The following is a 27367-nucleotide window of genomic DNA, read 5'->3' as shown; positions in this document are numbered from 1 at the left end:
GATCAGTAGCGCGAGAAGCCCCCGGGAATAAAGCAACTTGCAGAGTAAGGCACTTTTTAATATATATTTAGCTTTGCACCTGCTACGTTTTAGCCTGCTGAGGTGCAGTATGGAGGGTGCAGCTCTTCTTTTTGGCAGTCATTTGAAATGATGAAGAACGGCTGTGCCTCTATGGATTGATGCTATTGCCATCCAACAATGAGTGGTGGAGCATCGTAACTCCAGCAAGCTGTACACCTGTGCAAGAATCATATAGATTGGAGAGCTGGCTTTTAAGCTGCACAATCAAAATGGGTTCACAGAGATACTGCACAATTACTGATTATAGTGAAATATGTGAACCTAAAGCTTCACAAAAAGGAACTGATCTGTTATCATTAAGGTATGGTTGGAGACAGGCTGTGGAACATTGTGGAAATTAGTGCTACCTGTCACTGACATTGTAATTGCTCCTGGTATTAACTCAATATGCTTGTCTTTTCAAGCAAGATTTTTGCAGTAAATGAACATGGTGGACATGGTGGATTTACCTAACCCAATGTAAAAATATATTCAATGTATTAGTATTGTCTGTTTCTAGTCATAATTTTAATATTCTAATAGGCCTGAAATATAGGCCTATGTGGCGTCACTGGTGTGCCACAGCCTATGAAGAATAAAATGTTAAAAAGGCCATATTGTCGTTCATCAACAACCAAACAGATGCGTTGCTCATCTGCTTTCAAGCTAATGTCTTCCCCAGAGCCTGAGTAAACTGGATATAATATAAAACGTGAATATGACTTGTCAGAGCGTATTCAACTCAGCTCAAGAATATACACAATGAAGAGGTGGGTCTGTCACACAGTAACGCACAGTGACTTAGATAAGTAACTTTTATCTGACTACTGATTTGGAAATAGTTACACATGAGACTGGCCCACTGGTTACTGCAACAAAGTAGTCAGATTAGAGTAGCGTAACTAAGTAGGCTAACGTGTTAGTGGCATCACTGGTCATCACTGACACTGACAGATTGCCATAAGTTCCTGCTGAATAGTTTATCGTAAGTTTCGGGTGGTTCTTTTTAGTTACAAACTACCTCTAAGGAGCTCTGAGCTGGAGGCACTTGTTCTGGCTGGTTGCGCAACTATGTGTGTTGTTCGGTCAACATTGTCGTTTTTCATTTTTTCCTATATTACATTTTCGTATCTATCAGTCACAGTGAAAACCAGGGACATTTCTGGCGACAGCAATAGCCAGAGACAGGTCACTGAAAACGCTGACTGTCCCCGGAAAATGGGGACTTCTGGTCACCCTAAAATACCTGCACAACTAGCTGTACTTTGTTTTTAGTGCTAATTAGCAAATGCATGCTACCAAGCTAAACTGAGATGATGAAACAGTAAACATTGATTTGTAATGTGTTGATAAATATCAACACATTAATGTGTTGATAAATGTTGATAAATATCAACACATTACAAAGCAATGCTTGCGACACGTGTCAATCTGGCGACTGATCGTCAAGATATCGAACTTTTGACCAATGTGTTAAACAATAGGACAAACAGATGGAATAATGTAAATTTATAGCTAGCCAGAAATTTTAACAGTGACCTGGATAGCGGGACAGACTTGATAATGCGCTTGGCTGTAGTGACTGTCTATTGGAGGATGTACAGATGAAAATGTGCAATATATGTTTTCCTGTACATTGCATGCACACCATGTCCTATGTTTACACCAGAGTGTATGTTACAGCTGTGAGGGTTGTTTGTTTGTGTTGTTTTTCTTTGTGCTCCCCGGCTGTAGGTCCCACCTTTCCCCACCTGACATCGGTTCCAGCCAATCAGCGCGGCCTTAAAAGGCGGAGGGGATCTGCCCTTGCCCTCTCTGACTCACTCACCCTCGTCATTCCCTGAGAAGCGGCTTTCTACAGCTCTGAAGCTGTGTGTGTTTTTCTACAGCTGTGTGAAGCTGGGGGATTTTTGTTTGTTATCATTTATATACTAAAAGGTTAATAAAAACCTGCCTTGCCTTTTAAAAACAACTGGACCTTGACTCCTTCCCCCGGGATAATATTATTATTATTATTATTTTGATAGCATTTTGGTTCTGTATTCGTCCCTGTTCCCCTAGACGCTATTCGGGACGCAACACTGTATAATAACGTTTCATCACATTCACAGCACGTTATATTAAAACACTGAATGGAGGTTATTCCAAAGGGCTGCAGCTCTGTAAAGCATGTTGTTGTCTAGCCTAAATGCATCCAATGGCCTCTCTCTTGAGTGACGTTAGTGGCAGCTAAATAAATAATTAAAAAGACAAATAAAGCAAGAGGCAAATGAGTATGAGGGTTGAGAGCCTCGGAGGGGAGATCTGCTCAGATTCCCATCTTTGAATGTTGCAAATTAAATTCCCTCGTCAAGACTCTAATCATTCACAGCAGATGGGGGCTTACGCTCTGTTTTAGATCTGCGGGAATTCTAATGGTTATTGTTTCTGTTTAAATAGGGAGATTATTGCATTTTAATAAGTCCTCCTTGGGACTTGCTGGAACAATGGAGTGCTGTGAATTACTGTAGATAGCTGTTACTGCATGCAGGGGGAGAAATCAAGTTACTAAGTGTGACAAGTTGCTCTTCCTCTCTCTCCACCCGCTCCCACCCACCCTTCCGGAGATGGCTGCCAGTGTATTTACCACCACATTAAGAACGTGCCATGGGAATAATATTTTTATCCGACAGAGGGGAAGGGGAAAGTAGCTTGGCTGTGGATTTTCATTAAAATGACACATCTGTTCAGCAATTTCGGCAAAGTAATTCTGCTGAAAGTTTTATCAGCTAATTTTAATTATTCACTCCACTGACTTGAATACAGGATTCATCATGTTGAATTAATACATTCAACAAGATTATTTTTCTTTCCTTTTCGCTCCTAAATAGATGGAGAGAGCAGGGTGGAGGGAGGGGGGCAATCAACAAATTGAATTGTCATGCACTACGGATTAAATTGTGATTTGTTAATTACAAAAGCTATATGAGCTTCTATATTTTGAAGAATGAAGGGGCTCAGGAATTCTGCAGGAGGGATTAAATATTACAACTGCTTGTAGGTTTGGTGTGTCAATCACTATGTTGTCCTGCCCTTTATGCATTTAGAGTACACAGTCATGAAAACATGTCCCTGTCACTATGGTACAGCTATAAATATAATACTATATATAAATTTTAGTTTTTGATATTTCTTGAGGGAATCCACTCTTTTTGTAACCATTTAGAAACAACACTATCTAATGAGCACTTCCAACATGAAGAGCATCCTTCCATAAACATATATATATATATATATATATATATATATATATATATATATATATATATATATATATATATATATATATATATATATATATATGCCATCAGAGAATAATGGCAATGGGAGCTGTTGCACCTCCAGCATATAGAGCGAGCCGTGCTGATAACAGCAGCGGAGCACCGGAGAATCACAAAGCCCCTCACTCGTCAAAGACCTCTTGTTCAGGCAGAGCACATTCAAAAGAGCCCAGCTATTCAAAGCCAACCCATTCAAGGACCTCTGGCTTTGCAGTCAAGTTTTCTGCAGGGGTACTGCTAAACTGCTGCTGCTGTTTTTTTTCTTCTCTGAAACACAAAGATACACAACACAGAAAAGGACCCCAACCCCCCCAGCCCCCCACCATTCCCCTTTACCGTCTTATCTCCTCAGGTAACTTTCCTTTGCAACTCGTCCCTTTAGACTATCACCTTGCCCTGGAGCCCTGATGCACATCAGCACACAGAACAAATGAGACGCCAGAGCTGGGAGACGGGCAGATTGCAAAGTGATACCTCTCAAGTATGGCTTTGTGGCTATGTTTCTCTCTTCCCTCTCCTTTCTGAGTTGTGTGAAGTGTCACTGAGGAGCCCTCTGAGGACTGAGAGGGCAGGGATCTTTTCCTGGACAAAGGGAGGAAACTGAGAACAACACAGATGTATTAAATAATAGCCTGGGGGAGTGGGGGCTTGAGGTAGCCTTTTTGCTTGCCTGACACCAAACAGCGTCTGTCAGCTAATCAATTAGCTTACTTTCTCTTTACCATAAGGCCAGCCCAGGGGAGGCTCAGTAAGGAAGTGAGAAAGATGCTTCTGGTCTATACAAAATATTTCTAATTATTGACTTTCTTCTACATACTTCAAACACTTAGAAAAACAAATCTACATAGATTTGTCTGATACTGTCCTGGAGTAATTTCCTTGAGCTATTTATAAAAGTATTCGAAAAAATACTATACTAGGTTTATCAGGGAGCCAAATGTTAAGCCTTTTAATAAAGTGTTTTCAGTCTGAGAGGTGTGAGAGTAGCACCACATAAATGATGGTTGGTGGACCCAGTGATGCTGAACATCAGAGTGACTGAAAGATTGGGAGGCTGTCTTTGACGGAGCTTCACCATATTCTCTACTTCCTTCCAAATGACACGCAGCAGAATGTTTTTGCCTCTCTGGAGGCCTGTACCGGTTATCAAATTTAATAAATAAAGCAAGTGAAATCTGTCTACTCTTCATCTTCCTTGCTCTCTTAGGATTTGCTCGAGCTGGCAAATTACCATTTTCAGGCACAATATTCCCAAGGCGCTGTAGTGCTTTTCTCCTCTTCCTGATGGAATCAGATGAGCACAGCCAGGGGACTCATTGCTATCCACTTGCATGTGTCCAGCTAAAACAGGAAAAAATGCGACAGCAGGCTCTGACAGCTCCCAATATGAGAATCAGCGTCAGGTGGGGGCTGTGAGGGCTGCTACACGTGGTAACTTTTACTTTGTTGTAAAAAATGTTTTGCTATATTAATTCAAATGGCACTAGTAGAAAAATATAGCTTTGCACACAGTGCACAATACAAAAACACAATTTCTATTTTTGTAAAAGGGTGCAAATTCAAAGGAACCAAACCTTTCCTTATTCATCCTAGGCTCTAAGAGATTTAATGACTTAAATGACATGCAAGGAAGAATAAAAAGACAAATCAAATTCAAAAGAGAGAGAGAGAGACACTGAGTCCCTGTGAGCCTTGGTTGCAAAAAGGATGGGCAAGACTGAATTTTCCAATCTCATAATGAATGGATGGCAAATATTCTTTAATGCATTCACACAACTCAGTGGTGACATATGGAGTGGCTCAAATTACTGCATAACTCGTGACTTGATTGTAAACATTTAGAGATCCATTATACAAGCAAAGATTTCTGGATTGGGGGGGGGTGTACTTTTCAAGAGCAGCATTTGAGATTCTCTAGCATGATAACTGAATGAACAGGGTCACTGAGGAGAAAGAATTCGATTGAATTTGGATAATGTGCTTCTAACTTCATGATGCTAAAAGTGGAAGGCAAAGAAATAAGCACCAGAGGACACTGGTTTTATTACAGAGCTAAACTGAATATGCACGTATGTATGCAAAAAAAATATAGTATGTTCAACTCTTAACACCAACATCATCTAGCAGTATTACTCTTTGAAGAGTACTCCGGCTAGTCAGTACTGTATTGTCGGATTTTTTGAAGTGGCGTTGTATGAAGTACATATCCATGGTCAGTGTTGTTCTTGTGACATTAATGTCAGGTTTCTGAATGAATTAAACTCAACATAGCCACAGTTAATTTATGCTTGCAAGATGGCTGGACATTATAGATGCATTCTAGCATTTAGATGCTGATTCTGATATTTCTTTCATTAGAACATGTTTTTTTTGCCTGCTTGCTAGCTAACCTGAGGATTGTAAGCATGCAATACAAACCTTCTTGGTTTTTAAGCTCTAACTTTGCTTTTTAGGTACCTGTTTTCCTGCAACACTCCATATGTGTTTTTGAATAACTTAAACTGAACATAGGAACAATACATTTCATCTGACAAGTTGGCTAGAAGGTAATGAATGTATCATTCATTTTAGGTGAAACATTTTATAATTAAAGGTATTATTATTATATTTTATAGGTACAGGCGCAGGGGAGCGAAAATTTTGCGGTACGTGCGCTTGTCAAGTAACACGTGCATAAATTGCCAATCCACTGAATACTGAACTAATGTTATGTGCACAAAACACCGTCCACCTGACCTTTATCATTCATACAACTCTGTCACCCACAGCCCAAGTACCAAAACAGTTCCCTTCTAAATATCCCTCTTTGTTTACATTATTATTATTATTATTATTATTATTATCGCCACCCTTATTATTTGTGAGCAGTAAGTGTGCCAGGGCTGGCGGCAAAACCAGGAAGTTTAGCATCACGCTGTTTTGCATAATCCAAAACGGGTTATAACAGATAATAAGATCTGTGACTCACGTTTATGATACTTACACGTTTTGTTCTGTCAATCTTCACATTTTTTATATTATCTTCACATCTTTTCATATTATATTTGAATTATGAATTCTATCTTTTCTTATTTAAAAGTCGCTGATTTCCCGCAACACTATGAGGTCTGTGAAGCATAAAATATGGGTGAAACACGGGTTTTTGCATGAAACTTTGTGTTTCAAAAGTACCTGAGTCCTCCTGTCGCCAAGCAGCAAATGAAACCACCGCGTCACTCTGCGCCGATGGTGTGCGTTCCCGCTCAGCACAACATTTGAACAGAGCAGAGATATTTAGTGAAACTGCCAGATATATGGAGTTGACCCATACGAGCTGGCAGACATGTTTTGCAGCTTGTAATGCTTATTAATGTAAAGTTGTAGTTTGGTTTTAGCCCAATGGGTGTCTGTTGGGGACTCTGAAGTGGGCATTCAGTTCGGGTTAGAAAAGGGCCCTGAACAGTGTGAGCAGGGGTGAAAGGAGTTTCTATTTCTTGCTGCTGGTACTATTATACTATATCATACTGACCAATAGGGCGCAAAGCGCACCCGAAAATACAGTTGATTATTTATTGTAGTCTACTTATCAAGTATTCAGCACTTCTTATCACTCTAGTACTTTTTGTCACACTGCTAGTGTGAAAGTCCCAGACTCTGCAACAAACACCTGTCTGCTAAAACACTTTGATTACCAGCTGTGCATGTTTACACAAGATCTGGTTAAGCCATACATGCTGCTCACTCGTTTTCTGTTCATCACAAATAAAAACAGAACATTGAAACATCTGCATATTTTTTCGGTGTTGTTTTTATTTGGGACACTTTGCAACAAACGTCGGTTTACTATAACACTTTGGAAACCAGCAGCTCACGTTGGTGCAGGATGGTTATCCGTAAATGCAAGCATTTAAATCTTTTAGTGGTACGCCTACCGGAATTACTTCACCCCTGAGTGTCAAACCTGGGTGTTCAGACCAAGGAGACAAGGCAAGACGGGTTATCGTCTCCATAGATACGCCTCTCTATACTTCCGTTCTGACCTCCTACTTTATCAGGCTTATTTCGTAGCTGTATATAATTTGTAGCATCATACAATTTAAATGAGGACAGAGACAGTGAGATACTTACTACAGCTGCATTTCTAGTTGTGATGAAACCGTGAAAATACTGTTTATTTCACTGATTCACTACTTTGTTTTAGATTACGGCCCGAGCTCCCTCTCCTAATTCATTGTATTGCTCGCTCGACCCTCTCTCTCCGTCTCTGAGCCCCGCAGGAACACAAGCTGCACGTCAGCGTCATTTTGCGCCGGAGCTCAAATCAAACGCACACCTTCTACTGGTTGAGTTGAATCGAGTTGAAAACATCGCCAATGAGCTTCCGTAGCATATTGATTTTCAATCAAGATTCCAGCGCCGTGGCAGGGCGGCTGCCTCCAAATTTATAATGCAGAAAAAACCCTGCATTAGAACAAGCTTGCTTTCTTGCTATTTGCCTGCCAACTAACATAAGATTAGCGATCGTAAAGTGTATTTTTGTAGATCACATTTGGAAATATTTGGAGAACTTGCATATTTGGATAACTGCATTTGTTGTATGGTTAATGGCCTGTATATACATCGAAGTCCATAAAACATAACTATGTAATGTCTTCCAGCCTAGATTTAGAAAATAATCTTTTAAGCTTTTCAGTTACATTATTAGACGACGGCTATTGTGTGTTCATTGAAGAAGAAGAATCCCTTTATTAGTCCCGCGAATGGGGAAATTCAATTTTCACTCTATTATTTTTCCAGACACACACAGGCCCGAAATACACACAGAGGACATATATACATGTAATCAATGGAGAGATGTTAGAGCGAGGGGGCTGCCAGTGACCGGCGCCCCAAGCAGTTGGGGGTTTGGTGCCTTGCTCAACAGCACCTCGGCAGTGCCCAGGAGATGAACTGGCCCCTCTCCAGCCACCAGTCCACACTCCGTTCATGGTCCACACAGGGACTCGAACCAGCATCCCTCTGGTTCCCAGACCAGTCACCTATGGACTGAGCTACTACCGCCCCATTCAGTTATGAGCGGTGTGTGCGATTTTGTTTTTGCTCTGGGCGTGTTTTAAGAATGATCTGATTCCAGCTTTTTTCCTCCTCTATGACAGTAAACTGAACTCTTTCAGTTGTGGACAAAACAAAAGGACATTTGAGGATATCGCATAGGGCTTTGGGGAACACTGATCAAGATTTTTCACCATTTTCTGACATTTTATAGACATGGCAGAAAATAATCAACAGATTATTTGACAATAAAGTAATTGGTAATTGCAGCCCTATTCCATGATCAATTATAATTATTAAAATGTAGTGGAATTGTTGCTATCACATTACGCTGTGTGTATGTGCATATGACTTAATGGTTTCTGGGAACGCCTACTAGCAGGATCCTATAGGCTTCACCTGGTGCATTGGAAATTGGAATAGGTAGTTACTCACTTGCAATCCAATCCAAGAGGATAATTGGGCACAGACACAATCCAATACAGTCCCCTAAACTGCATGTAATCCACTCAGCCAAACTGTCACACCAACAATGAACCCTCCCCCTCTACCCCTAGGGCCCACCAAGGCTATCTCAGGAACACTTCAATAGCTTGTACCTGGCCTGCTGCTGGGCCCATTATCCACTAATCCACACCCAAGCGGAACGTTTAAGTAGTTTTAAAAGGATTGGGGAGAGCAGCAAAGCTTTCACTGGAGCCATGCAATTAAGGCCAGATAAATGATCTCACAATTTAGATCTGATTCTCCTCTCTAAGCATGGAAGGAGGATGCGAGGACTAAGAGGTGAAAGATTTAATGTGGAATTATGTGAAACCAAACAAATTTATCACAAACATGGTTGGGTCTCCACATCAGCTCAAATGATCTGGCACAAAAACAGATACTGCTGGATGTCCAGAGGGTGAAAACTGTTGTGACAAGCCTTATTAGCGAGTCAGTTAATCAAGAGGGGGAAAACCAATCCATGTTGCACAGAAAATTCATTCCCAAAATGCATCAGAGGCGTTCTCTCTACAATATTATGTAGTCAAAATGAGGATTTGAGGGAATGAGGCAGACAGGTCTATTGTAAAATGGCAGTACTTGAAGAATTTACTGAATTGAAAAATATTCACTTCCACTTTATTAATGGTATTAATGTCATTCAAATGCATTAGCAACCATTTGTTATAGAAGCCATTCAAGATTAAAGAGAAGAAAAATAAGGATTTGTGATAATGCTGAGAATCCATAGCTAAACCAAGCTATTTGCGTGACATACTTTAGTAGTCTCTACTTGATAACCATAATCTGACAAAAAAGCATGTAAATGTGTGAAAATCAATGAGGGCAACTGAGAGCAAGTTTTACGCATATGATGATAAACACTGCACTCAGACTCTGTTTGCTGCGTCTCCGTTTTGCAAAAATAAATTTCAGGAGTCCTAATTCCCCTTATGAATACAATACTGCCTGACAATTTCATTAACATGTTCTCTGCACTTCGATAGAACCCAGAAAAATCCACATCGAATGCAGAGATCCTGGAAGTAATAAACCCTTTAGTGAATATTGGTAAATTGTGAGATCAGAATTGTAAGGATCCATCTGACTTCTTTTTATTAAAATTGTGTTTTCCTCATATGAACCCTTTAAGTGACTTTAGGCATGGAGCTTTGTTATTTTGGGGAGTAAAATATTCCAAAATATAGGAAGTATACGACAGTTTCACAGTGGATGTATCAAATCTTTGATGCTTAGTATCCCACAGCTGCACTCCACCCACACAGAACATTAAAGGATGATTCCAAGTTAATGAAATGAGACTGCAGTCAGCGAATCAGAAGCTTGGAGTTAAACTCATGTATGTAATACCAAACGTAGTTTGGCAATATGGGAGACTATTTTTTATGAGGATCCACGTTAGAGAACGAGTTGGATTTTTTGTTAAGAAATCAAAATTGGGTATTTAAAGTTGATGTGAGTTATCCGAATATTTTTAATAATAACAGCTGATTTCAGTGAAACATCATCGATGCTGGTATTAATGGTCTTGTACAGCCTTACTGCTTAAGGTATGTTTTACACTAAAGTTGGAATATGTGCTGTATATTCAAGTAGAGGACCTCACATGTGGGGTGTACACTCCTGCTCACACATTCAACATTCAATTAGATGTCAGCGAAGCTATTCTATTTGCTTGTAATTTACTAAGCTACCATAAATATATATTCTAAGAGTAGAGTATATAATAAGATTCACATTATTATGAGATTTCGTTGTGAAAGTCATGATTTGTAAGCAGTGTATCTGTAGTCAGAAGAGTGTGTATCAGTGCTCTTTGGAAGTCATATAATTATAACTTGCACAAAAATGAAGAGTCTAGATGTTCTGGAAATCAATAGGAGGGAATTCAGTACCGACTGCCATCTTGAGCGGTGGGCTGTAAAACAGACCCCCCTCTCTGTCTGCGGTCCCCAGAAGCTATAATATCCATCCTTGGCGGTTCACTTGACATTTACTTGCCCCGCTTCTCCTGTAGCATTCCCCTTCCTAACTGCCAGTGCTGCGACTCTCCAGGGCTCGCCGACCGGGTGAACAGATAACAAACCTGTCAAGGCGGCTTTAGGGGGGGAATAAATCCAGAGCTGGGACTGAGGTGGATGATGTGTTCCAGAGGGTTACTCAGGGAGGGGGAGCTGACATGAGACGCCCTGTGAGGCCTGGACCCAGGAGAGGCTGCTCACTGTAATGCCACGGTGCTACTTTAAAAAGGGGCACAGCCACCTCAACCTGATTAGATCTTAGTGTAGACATTTCAAATGGTTGGCCCCCTTTTTACCCTCCATTTCACCTATTCTTTGCAGTCCACCCCCTCCCCCTACCATCACAGGAGCTGTCAGGGGCTCTTTCTTCAGGCTGGTAGACAGGTCAGGGGTGGAAGGTTGAGGTGGGCTGTGTCTTTTGAGGCAGGGGCTGAGTGTGTCTACCAGGGATGTATGAGGGCTGAGGGCTGTCTTTAAGTTACTGATAACATTCATGGTGATGCGTTCCCAAGAGGTGCACAAATGTCAACACTCACCTGCTATGGGCGTATAATTCTACCAATAGAAAAGATAAAGAGCCAGAGCAACAGAGATGCAGCACGCTCCTTTTGTCAAGCAGTGAGTCATGCATTAGCATGTTTCAGCTTCTCAATGCTTCAAGTCATGTTTTCTGTTTGAAATATTAAGCAGAAAATACAGGTATTTAGCCTGAACAGACTCTCCTTGTCTCAATGAATATCTGCCCTTCTGACCCCTGACCTTCTAATATATTTATACCCATCAATCCCTCACAGAACCAATTAGACTAAATAGGAAGATCCAGATTGATCTCTTACCAATCCCTTGAAAATCTATGGTAAGTACCTGATAAATGGCTTACTTAAAAGTGATATTCTATATTTACACACCAACTCATTTATTTACCGCCACAGCATTAATACATTGGTTAACATGTCACTGACTCCCCGCGTAAAAAACAGTGAACATGTGCTTGATAAAGCAGTGGCAAAGACAATGGCAATACACCATCAGAGATTCAATCCAATTACTCTCCAGCCACTAAACTGAAGGCATAAGAAGGGTATGATGGACTGCTAGTGTGAAATATATTAACTTGGAGAATTGGCATAATGTCCTTTATCTCGTACATCAAGCGTTTTGGGCAAACCAAGCGAGGCATGCCTGTTAGAAATGAGAGGGATGGAGACGTCCCATGCTGGTGCTAAAAACTGCAAATCATTACGTGACGCACTCAGGCCCGTCCGCTCTATCTACATCTGAGTTGTGCCTATAAGGAACCAAAATGTCAGCTAGCTATCCAGACATCATTGTTGGAGAATTTCAGAACATTTCAAAGGAGGAGGAAAAATATGGTATTTTTATATTTATTTGGGAACTGCTTTCATGGATGTAGTTGCATATTTCAAAGTAGTGGAGTTAGCTGGCACTGATCTGAAGTAAACAGCCTTGCGAGGCTTAGCAAGCAGCCTGTGTTAGACTAAGCCATGTTTATTATCAACCGCAATCCTCAGTCTCATCAATGCTTAGAGAAAGGCACGGATGAATAAATGCATATTGTTTGGTTTAGGGTTAGCCAGAGCTAGAGCCTCAAATGAAAAAAAAAAAGAATTTAAAGCAGATGGTAAAATCCAATAAGAAAAACTAAATGTGTGTGTGTGTGTGTGTGTGTGTGTGTGTGTGTGTGTGTGTGGGGGGGGGGGGTGTACAGAATAAGACACACAGAGAGAAATAAAGCTGAAAAGAAAAACCCAAGCACACTGGCGGCCTTTTCACTCCTGTTTTTCAAAAACTGCAAAGCTAACAGGGAGATGGAGAGAAAATACAAAGGCCTGTGTTCTCATTTTCTGTCTGAGAGCCCCACCAGGACCACTGAAACTTGCTTGATTTCCCCAGTCCAATTATATCTCTGTGCTCAATCCTACCAGAATAGCAACATCACACCGAGGGACGCTGTCTGCCTAAGCGCAGCGTGCCTAATGGAGTCCCAGAAGTTGACTCCATTTCATTGCTCCTAACTAATGGGCTGTGATATTTTCCCAAACTGACTGCAGGTCTGCCCCCACGAAGCTAATCTAGTCAGTGCTGTATCGGACCCAGCCCAGCAACATGCCAGCCCACTGCCTCCCTTCTTAACGACCCCCACCCCCCACCACCAGTCCTACCCACCGCTGCTGCTGTCTGTGTGCAATCCGCCAACGCCCTCTCCTTCCCTCCCAGCGCTCATTAGTGCTTTCTAGCCGGGTGCTGATTGTCAGAGGGCCCCTGTGATGCCAGCTCTCCCTGTGCAGCCGGCCTGCTGTGGTGAAATAAGAGGACTTTAATCTTACTGGGCTGAGAAGAGGTGGAGCAGCCAGAGACAGGTGGGAGGGGGACCACTGTGGGGTAGTGGTGGATGTAGAATCGCAGGGCCACAGCTGAGGACAGACACTCTTTCAGGGCTTTCTATTGCTCTCCAATGGATACTCATGACCAGAACACAAGCATGAGAAGAAATAGTTGAACATAAATTCACCAGAATGGGCCCCTCTCCGACCATATTGTGGGCACAGAATGGTCCTCCAGATGGCTAAGGGATACACCAGTGGTGCAATACAATCACTGGCATGGCAGAAATATCAGGAATAAATATGAAGAGTTTTATATCATGTAAAGGCTCAGCCAGCAAATACTTCTACTTTCTATCAAGACCTGCATTTTAATGCAAATCTTTCCACTATTTCCAGGTAAAACTGCCTCTTGATGTGAAACTTGTAGTTAATGGCAACTGTCTGTCATCAATTTTATTTACTAGTCTGAAAAGAGAATAAAGTAGGTTTGAAATTTTAGTCTACAGTGTTGTCTTACAGTTGTTATGAACATGTTATGAGGGAACATGAATAAGAATAGGATAATGTAATTTTAGAAAAAATATTCCATTTAACTGAGGTCCTCCTTTTAACACCAGAATGTCATTCGGCCAACTCAATTTCAAGAAGTGCAGGTAGAGAGCAAAATTGTCTGCTTTTATGGCACACAGAGGTTAATTATTTTTATAATTACACCTCCAAACGTCAAACATTTGTTTTTCCCCCTAATTGACAGGAGAATTAACAGTGGACAGTATTAGCTGTTCAGGGTTGTTCTTAACCACTGTTAAATGCTTAAAAGTGTCTTTCATATGCAATACATATAAAAAGCAATTATGTGGTTGTTTTTTCACTCAACTACCTTTTAGCCAGTGTAATCTGCTGGGTGGATTCACCAAGGATAAGAGGCAAAACTGTAATTATGCACATTATTCATCTTACTAAGTGCAGTACTTGAACACAAAAAGCTAAGATGCCTAAATGCACTACACCAGGTTGTCCTCATGCAAAGTGCAGGTCAGCTACAGCAGGCACCAAGAGCTAATGGCAGTGAGTGGTGCTCCTAACACATGCTCTGGCTCTTTCAGGGACACAGGGGAGTTAAGTGCCGTGCTCCCCACTGCTGATTATCGCACCTTCGCCAGCCTGCCAGGTCTCCCTGCCCTCCATGCATTGATCTCATTTGGCCAGCAGATAAGGCAGTAATTGGATGAGGGCTTGGAATCAGATGGCCCTGCCTGGCTTGGCTAATTCCACTCTTCCTGGGCCGTCTGGGCCTGGGGCCAAAGGGGCAGGCCAAGGTTAATCCCATCCAATCCCCTGTACTACGTGACCCAGTGGTGCCCTCTGACCTCTCACCGCTACCCAAACACAGCTGATGTGACTCCTTTTAAACAGGTCAGACCCAATCATCTAATTAGTTTACAAAAGATTTTACACCTACTTGACTGTCAAATACAAAGGGTTGCTTTGGGAGACAAAGGGAGACATGAACAAAGGGACACACACATCATTCCACACACAGTTGCAGGTTTCTGCACAGCATTTAAAGAATGTCACACAAAATACAAATAATGAATACTGTACCTACCAGGAGACATTACGAAAATAAGCCGTCTCGGGTTTGATAAATATTTTTTGCCAACTTTGTCATGAAGACCAATCATTGCAGATGATGTGGGAGAGAAGATGGAGACAAATCTCTCCTGTGACATGTCACTTTATTAGAGCAGAAATCCTGCTCTTGAGGGCACAGATCTGCAATATGTCATGGCAGGGGTCGACTAATATGCATATGCAATGCAAAGTGGAGCGAATTTGCGATTATGCAGAACATTTTTCAATAAAAAGCCCAAGTGCAATTTCACCCCTGCTTCACTGTGAGACCACTGCTGTTCCATTTGAGATCGCCAGCAGATTAATCTTCATCGCTCTTTTCCATTTACACATTATGCAGTCAGAGATGGGATTTGCCTGTATGAAACGGGTCTCTGAAAAGGCTCAACAAGCCTCATCAGCAATGAATGCAGCAGGGGGACGCACGCCTCTTGGGAAACACTAATCTTCTTATGGCGTACATTTATTCAATTCCAGTGTCAATATCAACCATAATCAGAATGTGCCATGTGACAAGTGCTTTATGTGTTGGCTGATAGTGGATGACAGAAGTAGACGTAATCACCTGGGAGTACATCACTGCTGACAGCTCTGGATCAAAGCTTTGCTCCTGCAGATTAATCATGAATTGTAATGCAACATATAAATGACTTTAACAGAGAACCAATGTATAGAGAAACACATTCATTGATCAGACAGCTGCAGTTTACGGAAGTGGAAGTAATCCCCTAATAATCCCCTGGATATCTCTTTGAAACCAGATAACACTTAACAGAGATGATACAGCATGACCATTTATCCAGGTGCATGTACACTATTGTCAGCAATGCACAAAAGAACAGTACTAGTTAAGATAAAGACAAGGCGCTTAAGGTGTGTGACAAGTTAAGACAATCTTGACACCACAAACAAAGGAAGAGTGGTTTGTGACACGATGTTACCTCAGGCAAACTGGGCTCCAATACACACAACAAAGAAGAACACATGGAAGAGTGCTGGCAAAAAAGAAATCTACAAAAACTAATATCGTGCGCCAATCTCTGCTAAAATGCACCATACTTGATTTATTATTATTGCAGTGGAACAAATAACAATGCTGAACTGTGCACCTCTACTAGTTTGTGCACAGGGAGATGACAATCTCTGAAGCCTGGATTTGAATCTTTCATTTTAATTCACTGCAAAGCTCAATATAAAAAGCCTTAATTCTAGTAGTGTAGCATCAGCTGGTGGCTCTTAACAAAGGGAGTTTAAAAAAAAAAGACACATAGGACTGAATCTCCACTGGAAATGAGACACTAACAGAGACAATTGGAGGCGAGATGAGGCCAACACTCGTGTGTCATAAAGACAACAGTCGAATGGCCATCCTGTGGATTCCTGAGGCCTGACATCTAGATTGCAGATGGATAAGTGCACGTTAAAACAATATCCCACCGACCAAAAAAATCATTTCTCATAGCTGTCTCTATTTACTGAAAGGCTGCTTGTCTCCCACTGGGGAAGAAACAAATGAAAATGTTATTTCTCTACTCATGAACTCCTACCTAGTGTGGTTTTTCACTGCTGGCAATTTCATTTCTCTTCCAAATTTGACTTAAGCCCACGACTTGAGGGAAATAATGTCTCTGGAATAATCTTCTGCCACTGTAATTCCAGAGACACTATCTGACTGTCTTTCTTGGTATATCTATGTGTCTGTATGTCCATCTTTCTACAGTATCTATTTATTTATTTATTGTTGGCGCTGTTGCCTTGTGGTTTAAGGAAAATTGCACTATCTTCTGAAATAGAAGTGATGTGACATCCAATGCCTCACAGTAATCCGTCAGACGCACAGGCCTTGAATAAGAAAGAACATGCCCTTCTCCAGCACAAGGGAAACAAATGGATTTGATGCACAGTGTTGTAATGTGTAGTCTGTCAAAAAGAAAAACAGGGGCACAATTCAAAGCACATGCAAAACATATTAGCAAAATGTTCTCAGATTCTGAGCATGGCATCACTCTGCTGTTCTTTGTGTAAAGCTTCGTAACACAATTCTCTTTTCCCATGCTTATCACGTTGACAGCTTTTTTCATTGTGCACAAGGCACAACACAAGTGTGAAACAGTAAACTTCAAGCATGTAAACCAGTTTTAAAATAACATCCACATTTTTCCATCCTGTGGGTTGAATTTAGTGCAGGAAGGGGGCGAGAACCTGATAACTAAAGTTGGGTATTTGATAATGGATCTTTTGTTTAGTAACAGTTTGTTACAGTATGGCAAATAAGCGTTTGTCATTTGTTTTTGTCCTCTTAAAAGCATTCATTATGTTTCAGCATGTGCAGACACCTTCCCTACTGCCAGATGTCGTTTAGGTAAAGTCTGGCTGTCAGAGCCAGTACGCATCCAAACCATTGTCCTTAAAAGCTCAACTGCAACTTCCGTCGAGAATAAAATACAAACTAAATTCCAGAGTAACAATTTAGAGCACAGAGATTGTGTAAGACTTAAACCTGGAAAGCACAATGATGCTACCTCTCATGGCAGCATTGTAGATTTTGCATCTCCCTATTATATATCAAATATGATGTTTATTAATACAAATTAAGAATGATGATTTTGTGACATTTTGGAAATTGTTTATGGACATTTGTTTCTGGACAACAAAGTTGATGTGATAAGTGGATTGGTGGACTTGATCACACACATTGCTGCATCACAAAAAGGGATATTGTTTGTGGCGAGCAGCATGGCTGGTATTCTCTTGGTACCTTATGAATCCATCTGATTTTGATTCAGCTGTCAAAAACCGCCGGATCACATGCATGAGATGTATATCCAACTGTTGTGTCTAGCCTACAGACATGACAGATCGGACTGGGTTCATGAACCAGCAGGCCTTCCTGTGTAATCCCCTTACAGCATTCTCAGCCCCTTGTGCCCTCAAACAAACTTAACAAAACTCCACACAACACAACCCTCCCACACAGCTTCTCAACCCTGCAGCTAAACTCTGTGGTATAAACATACACACACCAGGGATTCAGATATATAAAACACACACATGAACACAAATATATGCTTCTTGGAGAGGTTTGCATCACCCCTTGGATATTCATGTGGTCTGAAAGCTATGCGTTAAGGAATTAGAAAATTTTGTCCAACAAAAAAGAAACGGATTAAGATAGATTTCCATCATTTCTTTGTTTATGGCTGTGATGAGCCAGGGGAGAGGGGAAGGATGATTTGTCGGCTCGGGAGAGGTAAGCGATATGTAGCAGTGAATGGCTAGTAATCATGTTTATGAGGGGGAGATGGTTCTGGACTCCCGGTGTGTCTGATTGTGTTTTCTCTGGCTCCCAGCTTGGGCCCGAGTACACCCCTACCAGGCCATTGTGATTGAAGTATGCACTCTAACTCAGCTTCTCCTTGGGGGGTAAAAAGGTGAATGTAATACCGTTTCTGTGCCATTGCGTATTTGTGTTTATGTGCATGTTGGCCAGTGTGTATTCAAAAAGAGGAATGCCAGTCGATGAAGACCTCCCATCACAAAAAAAAGCACCACTTCCCCTTTCTCCTCCATGCAGCCAGTTCCCACATTGCTCTCATTGCTATGGCAACCGGCGCTCTCCTTGGGCTCTGCATGCATCCAATCAGAGTGAGACCTTTGTAGAGATTCCTCCGGGCTCCACTTATTCAACTTACCCCACCGGAACAGGCTCCACGCTGAAAAGGCTGGAACAAAGAGCAGAGAGACTCCCTCACCAGAGCCTGGTATGACATCAAAAATTGGGGCTACAGGGTTGGGTTACAGGGAATGCGGAAGTAATACGTAGCCAAGAGCTGCGGGACGCGCGGCAACAGCAAGAACAGGGTGGCAGCGTATGGCCATGGCCAATTTCAGTGGAAATTATGTGGAATAGGATTTGTTATTGAAAGCCTCAGAGCCTGAATACTTGGCAAGTATCGCGTGGCTCTGGCACTGGTTTAAGCTTGATAAGTCAAAATGGATTCCGGCTGAGCCTATTTATGTCATTCCTGAAAACATATGGATAGGATTCAGGCGCTCAATACTTTCAACCTTCAACAATGACATTCAACACCACTTCTCCAGTCCATTAATCTTCCATGAGAATAGATTTATCATCCCCAGCACTGAGGGATTGCATTGAGTTAGCATCAGTCTGAGCAGTATTTACCACACCAACCTCGCTCTGTATCAATTTCAACAATTAAAGAGCCTTGTTTCGCTGGGTATACAGTAACATAACAACAGTAAAGGTCACAATACTCCTCTGATTCCTCATATTTGATTTTGAGTTCAAGACCTCTAGGTGCGGTAAATAATTAGCAGAGATAAACTAGTGCCATGTATTCTTAACCTGAGGGCTGCTCAGAGGTCACTGCACACAATAACACTGTGCTTCTCTTATTCTAATTATATTTCTGGAGAGTAGATGCAGTCGAGTCTGAGTTAAACACTTGTGAACGTAGGCAGGGAGGCAGGCATGCCCCAAGCTCTTGTAGAGACAAGCCATCCAGCGGGACCTCTCACAGGCCTCTGATGGACATTCGGCTGTTGGGGTACTGGCAGGCCGACAGAGGCCCAGCATAATTTTGCCGCACTACCATGTCACAGAGTGTCACAATCTGCCCCTGACAACCCAACTGCAGGCAATGTGAGAGCAAATGGGAAAGAGAAATAAAAGAGAGGGAGATGAGAGAAAAGAGGGCTTGATTTGGAGAGCCAGAGGTGGTAATAAGCATGTCTGGCCACTTCCTGGGAGACAGCCTATTCATCAGGCTGATTCTGAGTCAAAGGTGTAGGCAATTCAAGTGATCTTGTGTCTGGATCCTCTGGCAAGCTGACAGTGCCGTGAACAGAACCTGGCATAATGAATGAGAAAAAAAGAGGAGGGAAAGTTCTTAGTATGGACACAATCATCTCACTTGCACACTGGACTTGAGAAATAGTGACTAGCTGGTAGGTAGCCAAAGAGGGAAAAATATTCAACAATGTGTTCCTTGTGAACTAACAGGAACCCCAGATAACATAAATCAAAGAGTGAGTCATCCTGTCAAGACCTTGTGCTTTAAATGAGTTCATATTTGATCACAGAAGTGGATGATCTTGAGATTTAAGCGGTAAAACACACTTACTTCTCCTACTAGATCTTCACGTCTCAAGACTTCTCCAGCTGGTCTGGTCATTGTTTAGTGTATTAGGGTTAGGGCTGTTCGTTGGGTAGGGATTCAATATAAATTTTCGGTCGTCTTATATTCGTTTTTTAATTTAAAAGAAATATACCTTTTTCTGCTGTAGGCTATCAATGAAGGTGAACTGCAAACCATGTTTTACCAGTACATTATTGTAATATTTATTCTTTTTAATTGCATTAACGTGTGACAATAATAAACTCTGGTCCTGGGTGACAGCGCCTTACAAAGACAGCAGCGGGTCAAGTGCACTGGGCTCAATGCATGAAGATTGGAGGCAGGCTTTGGCTCAGTTCATTTTTACACACCCCTCAGCCTCACCCCGCACAACAGGTATTTGAATATTCGCATTTCAAGCACCAAATATACAATTATCAAAAAATGGTATTTGGGACAGCCGTAAGTATTAGATCAAAAGCTTGTAAACTGGCCTTCAGCTATTACACTCCAACTACTACACTTAGTCCTTTTAAAATAAGGGTTAAAACTTTTCTTCCCCCACAAAAGCTTTGACTCAGTTTTATCCCTTTATGGGTTGGATGTGCAGTTATGCATGTGTGGGTATGCAGTCATCTGCTTTTCTGAGGGATTTCTATATGATGTGCTGTTCTGTTAGGGTAACCAGTTGACTGCCAGGTGCCATTCTGTCCCTGTTATTTACTTCTGGACAACAAGATATGACAATGAATAGTATGTCTGTATGTCTGTATATATGTTGCCTTTACACAATCTGTCCTGAATCATTTACATCACGACTGAAAAGCCATTAAACAGTAAAAAAGACTGTCAAGTAATCCCTGCACTGCATCTGCTGCTCATTTCACACTGTCACTATGCACACTGGAGCCTCAGCAGTACGATTCCATGATAATGAGCTAATTATAGGTACAACATTCCTGCTTCCATATCTAAATGCTTGTCTCTAATAGGAAACATTTCAAATTATTGAGAGGCAGAGAGAGAAAGAGACAGATAATTGATGCAAGCAATTACAAGTTCTGTGTCGGAGCAAATTGGCCAGCATATCTGGACATGTAGGGGGACTGCAACCTCATTTACATCAGAGTGTCAGGAAATAATTGGAGAATGTACTGAGGAGGTGGGATTACATAAGCAGTTCACTTGGACAGTGAGATTCAGTTCAGACAAGAAGCTTATGGAAAACACTGTGCTCAGAGGTCAAGGACAAAACATTATGTGCAGTCTTGGTAGGCTCCAGCAAATTTAATAATAGTAGTGATTTTTACAACAACAAATATATTTTATGACATTAATCCGTTTCCAAAAGCTGTAATTTGAGTATTTGAAATGGTTTCACCACATACACACAGGATTCTGAATAGGCCGTCATGTTTTCAGTGGAAAGCCAGTAATAACGGAGTTCAGTTTTACCAGCCATAAGAGAGACTTTAGCTGTGTTTGGGCAGAAACCGCTTCAAAAGCACGGGAAGACGATGTGCTTGACTTTTAACAATATCACTTCCAGATGTTTCATTACAAAACAACTTTCCAAGACCTCGCCGCAAGAAAACCTTCTCATGTGAGAGGAGCCAGGACACACAAGTATGGATTCCAAGAACCCTAAATTTTCACATTTTCATTTCAGTTGGAAAAGCATGCAAAACTGTCTGGACTAACACCAATAAAGTGCTAATATTAATAATAGTGTTACAATCCCTTACAACCAGGCCAACACATAAATCATTACCCTATGATACAGGAGAGTATTCCAAACCATATACTGTATGAAGGTGCCGTCCAAAAGCATTCAAAACCACAAAGAAGCTTTGGCTGATGATAAAAATGGCTACTGAAATATAGGGGTGCATTATAGTCTTGTGCCTCTCATCAGGCTGGCTAACACTGACTGGCGGGCTCTGACCCAGTACTCCGGAGCTTCTCTCTAATGCACCCGCCTCTCATCAAGAGCCTTGGGTGAAAAAAAGAGTAACATGCTGTTTACTCGCAATCCCAGGCCCGTAATTGCCAATTTATTTGATAGGCAGCCGGGTAATGATGGCATTTCACCCCTTGCCGCAGAGACTAAACGGGAGTGATTCATCCCAAGCTCCCTGCCCTCCCTGATCCAGCAGACTCCCTCTGCTCAGGACTGCAGCCTGCCTGAATGCCTGCCACCCAGACTGTAGGGGTGGGGTGTGGTGGGGGATGGGGGGGTGGCTGCCATGTCGGCTTCAAACAAACCCAAAAGGGAACCCAGCGCTTCAGAGCAAATGCGGCTAAGCCTGCCAATTTAGCTGTGGTTTGGGGTTGAGGCAAACACAGCCGAGCTGATGTGCCATTTGTAGGCCTTAATGAGCTGGCAGGACAGAGTGAGGAGAGAAGGCAAGCGGGAAAGAGAACACTGCCAGGCCTGACCTCCTCTGGCCTCTTTCTCCCTTCCAGCCAGTGCCAGGTTGGCAAACTCAGTTCATCTGCTTCATCAGAGAGTGGTCGCTCTGTGAGGGGAAGGGAGTGCTACAACAAATACCATTAGCAAACTGTTGGGTCTAATGAACAGTTCGGGTCAGAGCTAGCGCCTGTTGCACACTGCTCCCTGGTACTAACGAGTGACTTAGATGCTTTCTCTTTGTTTTAGCACTGTGACGGAGTATCGATGTGCAGATGAACCACATGAGCAGTCCAGTTGCATTGTACAGTGTTACAATCACAACATTTGATTGGAACAAGCACATTGACCTCCTTAGCACAAATAATGATACAGCCTTTCACAAATCACCTAGACATACATCTATCTTTAACAATACTATTTTACTGTAGCGTTATCCGTTTCCAATTTTAGAAATTAGCTATCAATTCTCAATTAAAACAAAATAGGGACAGCAAGGAGCAAAATGCGCACCCCAGAATATATTATTTTCTAATATTTGTTCCATTAGTAATATTTAAATATCGCTGTTACAACAACAACAACAATGCTGCACATTTTTACTCTTCCCTGTATTAGAGACTATGGCCAAGCAATTTAAGTGGTTTGACTGTGGGGTGAAAAGTTCAACCATCACCATCAAACACAAATGTGAAAATTGATTTAACGGACAAAAAAACAGCTGAACCTGAGTGAAAAACAATAAAGGAAATTGGATTCAATTTGTGTTAAGTATCTGATAAAACACAAAGAACTACAAAGAATTGAGGCCAGTTACTGTTATAAAGCTTTTATTCTTTGTGTCACTTTTTGATTATTAGGCTGATGTTTAACTGCATAGTATCTTAATTACTCAAGGTTACTAAAAAATGTTAACAATGTTTTTAGTTTGACCAACCGAATACTGATGCCTGTAAGTGTTGAGCCCTGTCTATACTGACTTATTCTATGATTATGATAAATGAAACCCAAAGAATACCAATCTAAACTTTTTCTTTTCGGACTCTCCTTTTTCTTGTTACTCCTTTAGTCACCTCTTGTGACTTGTGAAGTGGGTTTTTACAGCATGCCTTCAGGGGACTTGTTTAGAAACCTGTGGGGACCCCCCATCCAAGGTGACATGTGGGTCTAAAAGTCTGTCTTCGTGTTGTCAAGCTTTCAGCATCTCTTCTGAAGATATTCTCAACTCCTGTGGGGTGTCTTGACCAGACCAAACAGGGGGGACCTGGGCTGATGTTCCTTCTATCCTCCAGAGTGTTCTGAGTGGCTGAAATGCCAGCTCAGGTGGAAGTGATAACAGAGGGTGATAGATGCTTCCTGAAAACAAGTTGGCATTGAGGAAAGCAGAGAGTTTCTGCTTGGGCAAACCTTACATTCTCAATTATGGATTTAATTTGGAATTTAGGAAAACGTTTGAATAAACTTATTCAGAGTGAACGCATCTGTTGGTGCTAAAATCAATTTATTTCAGGGAGTGAATTAATACAATAAGATATACGATGAATATGAAGCAACAGTGATTGTGTGAGCAGTAGGGGGCAGACCACCTGCCTAAAGGTGATCAATATAATTTGAACCCTAACAATATCATTCTTGTAAAAACCAAACACAATAACAGAGGCATAGTTTGAGCATGGTAATCTAATTTAGATAAAACTGAAACCCAGCATTCATACATTAAGCGTGAACCATTATATATAATTATACTGTATTCCTATCCTAGTAGAAGCCTTTGGTTAATGTTTTAGTTATTAGGGCGTGATCACATTATCCTTTTGGCCGCGGCCAAAACCGTTTTTTCAGCTAAAGTCTAGTACCTTTAAGTAGTGTGAGCGCACCCGCTCCGCGCTCAACTGGGGCCAGCTGGGCCGCCACGGCCCGCTTGAAATAGGTGGGCTTTAGCGGAGCCGTTTGCACATGTACGAGCACGAGCGTGCGCACGTGTACGCGCACGAGCACGAGCCCTACGGCAGTAGCGTTATGTCCGCCTGTTCGGACATGTAAATAGAAGGACGGACCATGCGCGGACATTTAACAACAACAACAATGGCGGTGAAAGGTTCATGTTGGTGTGGTGCGGAGGTGGAGTGTTTACTGCAGATTTGGTCGGATGAAAATATTCAAAAACAGTCGACAAGACGCACAAAAACTGTCTGTGGAAAGATTTGTAAACAAAGCCACACACACGCGATCAATGCGTGTGACGTGTTACGGCTTGAAGGCGTATGGACAGCAAGAAGTATTGGCCGAGGCCCTGGTAGTGTGAGTACAAACGGGGCTGGGGCGCGGGGGGGAGAGGGAGGGGGGACAAGTACCCTAAAGTCCGGGTCTCGGTCCGGGAGGATAGTGTGAGCGCGCCCTTAGAGATCATGACACAGATGACAAATCAAATGCTTTTATCAGTCTGTATGACGGTCACAGTAAAGTATCCATCCATAGGTTAGATGTCAAACCTCCATTTGTCTTGGTACTGCTGCACAGCCACCACAGTGCAGTCACACAGAATTCATAAAGTATCATTTCAATTTCTGTTGTCAACATCAAATTACTTATTTCATTTCATGCCCGGTCAAGCATCGTAAAGCTACACGCAGGATCAGTTTTGCTTCGATTGTTCAGCCGTGTCTTTCTCAAAGACTAGCTAGCTTCTCAACTGACAGCTTTAATTATGGCCAGATATCTGATTGCTTCACTGTAGATTTTCCACACAGTGAGTCCCTCAAGCCTGCTCGCTCTACGTCTTGGAATATGTCACAAACACATTGCCACTCTTTTTCTTCACTTCTGTCAGTAAATGCTTTCCTTTAGCTCCTTCACAGGGAACGGAGACCTTGGTTAGTAGTGCCTTTTTTCAGTCATAAAGAGCCTCTGGGAGAAAGAGATTGATTGAGAGAGTGTGTGTGTGTGTGTGTGTGTGTGTGTGTGTGTGTGTGTGTGTGTGTGTGTGTGTGTGTGTGTGTGTGTGTGTGTGTGTGTGTGTTTGTGAGGGTGTGTGTGTGTGTGTGTGTGTGTGTGTAGGATGCAAATAGTGCTCTTCACCTGATGTAATCCACAAGTGCTCTGAAGACATTTAAGATTTACCACAAAGTGCTCTGTCGAGGCTGAATTTTATTGAGTCCACACCAAAAGAAATCTTGACAGAATTGATTATCTCACATTTATAACTTACCTTTTGTCCGTCAAATACCAAGGGTGCAAAGCCACAAACACAAAAAGAATGACCTTTGAATTATGAAACTGGAGTAGAATTAATTTGTGCTGAAAGAACATGAACAGGTAGTCGACAGCTCTGAAAGGTTTTACTGTTACATGTTGTGATTAAGTGGGTCATTTGAAGTGAAGTTGCAAGTACTGTCCACATGACACTGTACAGACAATACAACTAATGAATAATTCAAGCTGACTCATTTGCTTAGTTACATTTCTTTCTGTATTTTCTTTTGTAAAATATACAGTAGCATGCTCACTTTCAAGGAATTGATTTTAATGTATAAAATTGTGTTACATTTGCACAAGCAGTAGCTGTTTTACCACTACTAATACTACCACTACTAATACATCACACGCACTGATGTCTTAGTTACTTGGTTGTAACCTGATGCATGCAACAAACAAACCCTCAAAGGGGGCTTGAGCACCTCCTGTTTGGCCTAGAGAGAAAGTGCCCTTTTCTGGGATGTTATTTCTTGTTTTTGATGAATAAATAAACTCCTGTTTGCAAAGTGTTTGCCCTTCCAAACATATAGGCCCATATTGAATAAATCTAAATATCAGCTCAGGTACAAGATTGTTTGATTGGTGCTCCCGGGTGAGGCCCTCTACTCTACTGGTTTGCTGCTGCAGCGGCGAGCACTGTGTGGGCACCAAGCCTTTTTTATGGTGAAAAACGCACGCACGAAAGATTGCATGCGGCTCTTGGCAGTGAGAGTTAGTGTGAGGAGGTAGAACTAACATTTGTGTGTACAATAAACCGCACAATTGGTGAGATTTACGCCTGATCAGAAGTGTTTTCAGGTTTTCCACCTCCGATGAAGAGTGGCAAACAGCCGCTTCTCTAAACACAGAGAGTCCCAAGCGTTTGTCGGATGGGGATACCACCATTTCAGCTGAGCAATAACGTAATGCAAAGTACACTATTGCGATTTTGCCTTGAAATATTATGACTTTATCCTCATAAATGATACAACTTGATTCATTTTATTTTTTAACTTTATTTATGAGTTATTAAAGTCCAGGGATTTATAAATGAATGAAAGTATCCCTGATGTGAAAAGGTGCCACATTTTAAGGGGGTTACTTCCAAAAACAAAGAGTGTGTTGACTCAGCAGGGGTAACCTAAATATTTGAAAGCAATGCAAGATGCCTGAAAGCCTTACCACATTATATTTCATTATGTTTTTCTATTTTGAAATGTGCCCTGCCACATGAAGTTTGTGATTGGTGACATGAGTTCTGGTGGTGGAAAGACAAGTCACCAGAATGCTGAGACTGAAGTGTTCGACTCCTTGCTTAATATATGTCGCCCCCAATGTTGAAATGGCACCTACATCTTTTGTCATGGGTTTCTTTAAAATACATGAATTGTAATGCCCCTGCCCCTCTTAATTCCTGGTCCCTGTCTGCATCTTTAATCAGTCAGCTCTGTAAACTAATCACTTGTTCATTCGACATTGCCCTGGTGCTGCCACAACTCTCATGTCTTCATATAATACTGGTTATTGAGATAAACTGTGGAGTTTCTCACCTATACATTGTGTTTGTCTGTCCATAGGTATGAGGATACACGTGCAGGTGACGCAATACAAGCCATAACTTTTGTGTTTTTATAAGAAAACTCCACAGGGCACCCTTAAG

The 27367-nt window shown here is 41.7% G+C and overlaps 1 protein-coding gene across 1 annotated transcript in view; it reads right to left on the bottom strand.

The window, feature by feature from the left end:
* The window catches only part of auts2a (activator of transcription and developmental regulator AUTS2 a), a gene marked incomplete at its 5' end in the record, with an annotated part of 340529 nt that overhangs the window by 159119 nt on the left and 154043 nt on the right, over positions 1 to 27367 (bottom strand). The window lies entirely within an intron of this gene.

Source organism: Echiichthys vipera (assembly GCF_963691815.1).
Source record: "Echiichthys vipera genome assembly, chromosome: 14".
Lineage (NCBI taxonomy): Eukaryota > Metazoa > Chordata > Actinopteri > Perciformes > Trachinidae > Echiichthys > Echiichthys vipera.
Note: the sequence above shows the minus strand (reverse complement) of the source record. Positions and strands in the feature narration are given on the sequence as shown.